Consider the following 6,740-nt stretch of genomic DNA (forward strand, 5'->3'; position numbering starts at 1 on the left):
GTTTTTACTTGTCAACCTTGGGCTTGTCAGCCTCAGCAGCCAGCAGCTGTCTGAGTGAAGAAATGTCTCTAGCTCCGGTGGGCTGGGAGCAGGAGGCAGAGCTGGACCCTAAGGTTGAGGGGCTCCCACACAGTCCCTAGAGCCTGGCATTTGGAACTCAGACTTCTAGCCTCCTGAATTGTAAGAGAATAAACTCCTGTTTGTTAAAGCCATCCCATTTGTGGTATATTCTTGTCAGAGCAGCACTAGGTAACCAGAACACATCTCTTGTAAGGTTGGTCTGCTTTTAACGAACTCCCTTAATTTCTTCTCCTTATCTGGAAATATCCTGATTTCACCCTCATATTTGAGGGAAAGTTTTCTGGGTTTATAATTCTTGGTTGGAGATTTTTCTTTCAGAGTTTTACATATATCATCCCATTGCCTTCTCACCTGCATGGTTTCTGCCGAGAAATCAGAGCTTAGTCTTATTGATTGCCCTTTGTGGGTAACTTTTCTTTTTCCCCATGGTACTTTCAGGATCCTTTCTTTGTCTTTGGTTTTGGTGAGTTCAATGATATGTCTTGATATTTTTCTTTTGGGGTCTATCTTGTTTGGGGTTCATTGAACTTCTTGAATGGATATGTTCTCATCTTTCATCATATTAAGGAAATTCTCTTCCAACAAATCTTCAACAATTTTCTCTGCAGTTTTATCTGTCTCTTCCTGTTCTGGAATTCTGATTACATAGGTTATTCCTCTTAATGATGATCCACATGAATCTTAGGATTGTTTGTTATGTTTTAATCTTTTGTCTGATTGATCCCTTAACAAAGTAGTATTTGTCTTCAATCTCATTAATTCTGATTCAATTCTACTTCTTTGCCCATTCAATGTGTCATCTATTTCTGAAATCTTAGTATTAATCTTCTGGATTTCTATTTGTTGTTTTTGTATCATTTCTAGTTTTTTGTTTATCTTTTCAATTTATTCTTATATTGCTTTTCTAAATTGTTCTAGAGTTTTGTCTGTGTTTTCCTTAACTTCCTTAATTTTGTCAGTGTTTTCCTTGGTCTGCTTCTCAATCCATTGCAGGTACTCAAATATAATTCTTTTGAATTTCTTATCAGGGAGTTCCCATGCTGCTTCAGGGATGTTTTCTGGGTTTGTATCCTGGTCCCTTGTTTCTACTCCTTTATTTTGATTCTTTGTGTGAACTGTGATGGTCTGCTGTCTCTGAGACATTGTGGTAGTATTGTATTTATATTTAGTATGTAAAAGAGAATAAGAGTATATGCATAGATCTCTGTTAGTGTTCATAGAGAGCAATTGAGGGTGAGTTGAACTGGTATTGGCCACTGTCTTTCATTGGTCAGTTGGTGCAAAAGCAAGTGGTGGCCCTCAGTGGGTGGTGCTGCAGGAAGTGCAGGTATGTCTTGGTTGTGTTGGAACAGTAACTATCTTCCATTCAGTTAGACAAAAAAAAAGAAAGAAAGAAATTTAAAGAAAAAAAAAAAAAAGCAAGGGAACAAAAACCTAAAACCACATAAACAAGCAGGAACAATTGCAAAAAAAAAAAAAAGTAATAATAATAATGCAATGAATGAGAAGAAAACTTTTCAAAATATATTTGAAAAAAGATCAAAGAAAAATAATGAGAATAAGAGAGAAAAAAAATGACCCAATATCTGGGGAAGGAGAAATGACAGAAAAGAGCAAGGGTAAAAGAACAATAAAGAAAAAATGGGAAAATTACAAAAGGAAAAGCAAGGGATGGGAAGAACCAAAAGAAAGAACAAAAAAGAGAACAAGGTACAGGAAAGAGGAAAAAAAAAAGAAAGAAAGGAGGAAGATAAAAAGAATAACTTAAAAACAAACCATCTAAAATGAAACTGTGTGGGGTGGGGCAGAGCACCCAGGCTCTGTCAGGGCACAGATTGGATGGAATTCCTGCTGGTCAGGAAGGTTGTAGAGGCATGGGATGGCCACACCTCTGTTCACCAAGATGATGTGGGGTGTAAGAGTAACAAGGGGAATATTGCACTTTCCAGTCATCAGTGTACAGTGCAGCTGCCCGTACTGCCCTCAGAATGTGGAACCCACTCCTATGTCTCCGTCTGGGTAAGAATGTCACTTGCACATATTCAAAATGGTTGTGCCTGCTACTTGGGGATATTCAAAATGTCTGTACCCTCAGGATAGCTGCTGGCAGTCCACAAGTTTGTTTGTCTCCCTCTTTGCTGTTTTCCTTTCTGGTTTTCAGGCAGGAGTGCAGTCTTTGCCCATGCAGCCTTTAGTGAACACAGCAGATTCTTAGGTTTTGCCAGGATATAATGAAAACAGCTGTGCCCTCAGGACAACTGGTAGTCCACAGCTCCATTAGTCTCCTTACTCACTGTTTTCATTCAGGTTCTTCTACTAGTTGGTATTTAATCTGCTTATTTATCCTTGCCTTCAAATCTCAGCATTCCAGGAACATCTTCTGTATCAGTTTCAATTGATTTCTCATTGCTTTGTTGCAGAGGATCTGTGTAGCTTGTCTGCCTATTTTGCCCTTACCCAAACTCTATTCATAAGATTGTCAGTGGTCATTTTTTTCAGAAGTAGAACCCATTTCCTTCTTCCTCGTCCATCTTAGTCTGAGCTCTGCTGAAACCTGTCTACCGTGATGACTCTGCTGTTTGAAACGCTGGTGGCAGAGCTTCCAGCACTCCAGCAATATTCAAGCCACTACGCTACAATGAACTGACAGACGAGTTGCAAAAATTTCGAAGTCCAAAATGAGTCTCACTGGATTAAAATCAAGGTTTTGGTGGACTGTGCTCTTTTCTGGAGTCTATAGGGGAAAAGCAATTTCCTTGCATTTTCTAGCTTCTCGAAACAGTCAGAATTTCTTAGCTCTTGGCCCCCTTCCATCACCAAGTAAGCAATCTTATCCCTCCAACCTCTGCTTCCATCATCACATCTCCTTCTCAGCCTTGGCTGCCTCCTTTTATTCATTTGTAAGTACTAGAGTCATAACATCGGGTCCACTGGGTTAATTCAGAATGATCTGCCCATCTAAAGATCCTTAAGCGAATCATTCTGCAGAGTCCTTTTTGCCACCTAATGTACTGTTTTAGTAGATTATAGTAATCAGACATGGATATCTTTGGGGTTTATTTTTTCTGCCTACCACAGTGATCCTTTTGTTCACATTCAAAATATTGTAATTGGATCCTTTCTTCGAGTTAGCAATCATATTTCACAATTTCCTGAACATCAACGGTAATAACTTAGATTTTCACAGTATTGAGAGAAGATTTACTTGCCAGATGACTGAATAATATAAATAGCACTAGCTATTGAGTTTCAGAAATAGAGGGCATTATTTTGGAGTTTTTATTGCATAGAGCCTACACAGACACAGAATTATTTTGTCTCACAGCTACTATACCCATCAAGTCAATTTTATCACTTTGTTTTTCTAAACAAGAGAATGTTTTATAAGTCATATACATCTGTCATCATATTTGTTGCTGTAAGAGGCATCATGTGTTACGAACAAGTGTTTAGGGTTCAAAGTGATGTATTCTCTCTTTTTAATAACTTATCTCTGATTGGTACTATTTTTTTCTCACCTTGAAGCAAAATTTTAGAGGTTGCTATCTTCTTGAATGAGTTATTATAAATCCAGTGAGAATTACAACATAAAAAAAAATAGCATCTGTTTCTTTGAAACTTCATCAAATTCATTATTCATATCAGATAAATGCTTTTTGACCATGTGAGATCTAATAAAACCAATGCCAATTTTGTTCAAGTCCCCCTCTGTGGCATCTGTGCATGGGTCATTATGCACCTTCCACACATTGTGTGTGCTGGACATTACAGCCAGACCTGGCTCATCTAAGTCAATTTGTAATTTATGTAGTTCAGTTACAGATTTTCATTGCTAATTATTCATAATATGACTCCAGTATTTACTTATTCTACAAGCTCAAATAAAATACAACATTCTTCAATTGCTTCTATTTTTTTGTTGTTGACCATGCCACAGCTTTGAGATTCATGTTTTTTATATTACGGATTCAAATCAACTCACACAAATCAAAGATACATGTTATTTGAGACTTTTCCTGTAAGATCTGAGAATATGATCAGCAAAGCAATGTTGTAGCAATTTATGCAAACCTTATAATGCTGTGCTCTGAACAATCTGTTCTAAGGTACATCATTATAGGAGAAACACATAATATGATTATTTTGACATTTCAGTAATTAAATTCTCCTTGTGAGGGTCTAGATGGACCTAACTGACTCCTAATCCTCCTCTAGGAAAATGAGTTTATAAAAAAGATTTTGTTGTATTCAAATATCTGGATGAGACCCTTCAGAAGAACTTAGAGAAAAGGAACTCATTTGGGTACTGTTCTTTTAAAAATGTTTAGTCAAGTATCTTTTTAAAAAGGACACAAAAAGAATGCTATTTTATTTGGTAAAGTTTAGTTAACAAGTATAATGTGTCATAGATGGTATTGTCCTTGACAGTGACCTAGAGCTGGATGTAGACCCACCCCTTGAAACATGGAACATGACCTGACTTGGTGCTAGGAAGGGCCAGCGAGAAGTTCATGGTACCCTGAGAGCAGAAAAGTTGTAAAGCTACACCATCCCAGGGAGAGACTCCATGCTTCACTGATACTGTGATACCACATGGTATACAAAGCAATCTCCAGCATGAAGGAAGCTGGGTTGAAGACTAAACTGAAGGCCATTTCTTTAAATTCAATCAATAAAGGAAGTGACTGATGACTCTTTATAGGAACATTACAAGAGTCACCATTGCATGTGAACTTCTAAAGGAGTCCTTGAAGAGAAAAATGAGATGATTATGTAAAAACAACATATCTGATCTAATTACCTGGATATCAGATCTGAATAGCATATCAGCTCACTATATGATAAGAGAAAGGTAGAGGTGATATGAGAAATACAAATATTCACATATGTCCTATTTCAATCATATTTGAAGAGGACACCAGAAAAGATCAAAAGGAAAAAGAATGAAAGCAAAGGCAAGTTCTTGTTTTGAATTAGAAGAATTTACTAGTAATAAATGGCCTTATGTAGTTAAAACTGATAAATATAGCCACTATTTAATTTTACATAGAAGATTACTTTTTTCAGACAATGGACCTTAGGTGTTCAAGGCTGCCACTCACTCTACCATTGTTAACCATTGCCATTGAGTCGATTCCAACTCATAGCAACCGTGTAAGACAGAGTAGAGCTGTTCCATAGGGTTTCTAAGACTGTAAATCTTTACAGAAGCAGACAGCCTCATCTTTCTCCCATGGAACAGCTGGAGAATTTGAACTGCCAACCTTTTGGTTAGGAGCCAAATGCTTTAACAACAGCACCACCAGAGCTACACTTGCTGTTGTTTTTAGGTGTTCCTACTCAAAGCAACACTATGTACAACAGAACGAAACACTGCCCAGTCATGCACCCTCTTTACAATTTTTGCTATGCTTGAGCCCATCAATGCAGCCACTGTGTCAATCCATCTTCTTGAGGGTTTTCCTCTTTTTCACTTATCCTCCACTTTACCAAGCATGATGTCCTTCTCCAGGGAATGGTACTTTCTGGTCATTCTCCTGGCAGTGCACGGTATTTTCAGCATTCTTCACCAACAGCACAAATCAAAAGTATAAACTCCACTTTGGTCTTTGTTGTTAAGTACCATCGAGTCATCTCCAGCTCATAGCAACCCTATACACAGCAGAATGAAACGTGGCCTGATCTTGTGCCAGCTCCATGATCCCTGATATTCTTGAATCCATCACCACTGCCACTGTTTCAATCCATCTCATTGAGAGCCTTCCTCTCTTTTGTGGACCCTCCTCCTTACCAGCATGACATCCTTCTCCAGTGAATGGTCCCTTCTGATAGCATGACCAAATTAGATGAGACCAAGTCTGTCCATTCTCACCTCTAATGAGCATTCTGGGAGCACTTCCTTCTGGACAGATTTATTAGTTCTTTTAGCAGTCCATGGTACTTTCAGGATTCTTCGCCAACACCACAACTCAAAAGTATCAACTTTTCTTCTGTTTTCCTTGTTCATTGTCCAGCCTCAGATGCATATGAGGTGATTGAAAATACTATGGCTAGTGTCAGGTGCACCTTAGTCCTCAAGGAGGTATCTTTGCTCTTCAGCAGTTGAAAGAGGTCCTTTGCAACAGACTTGCCCAGTGTTATACGTCATCTAATGTCCTGACTGCTGCTTCCACTGGTATCAATTGTAGAACCAAGCAGTGTGAAGTCTTTGACAGCTTCAATCTTTTCTCCATTTATTGTGATGTTCCTTATTGGTCCAGTTGTGAGGACTTTCATTTCCCTAATATTGAGATGGAACCCATCCTGTAGACTCTATTCTTCAATCTTCATCAGTAAGTGCTTCAAGTCATCCTCACTTTCAGCTAGCAAAGTTGTGTCATCAGCATATTGCAGGTTGTTAATGAGTCTTTCTCCAATCCTGATGTTGTGTTGTTCTTCATATAGTCCAGCTTCTCAGATTATTTACTCAGCATATAGATTGATTAAGTTGGGTGAAAGGATACAGCCCTGATGTACTCCCTTCCCAATTTTAAACCATGCAGTGTCCCCTTGTTCTGTTCGAATGACAGCCTCCTTGTCTATGTACAGGTTCCTCATGAGTACAATTAAGTGTTCTGGAATTCCCATTCTTCTCAATGTTATCCACAGTTTGTTATGAT

The sequence above is a fragment of the Orycteropus afer genome, unplaced genomic scaffold (assembly GCF_000298275.1).
Source record: "Orycteropus afer afer isolate SDZICR_OR568_19922 unplaced genomic scaffold, OryAfe1.0 scaffold00170, whole genome shotgun sequence".
NCBI classification, from domain to species: Eukaryota; Metazoa; Chordata; class Mammalia; order Tubulidentata; family Orycteropodidae; genus Orycteropus; species Orycteropus afer.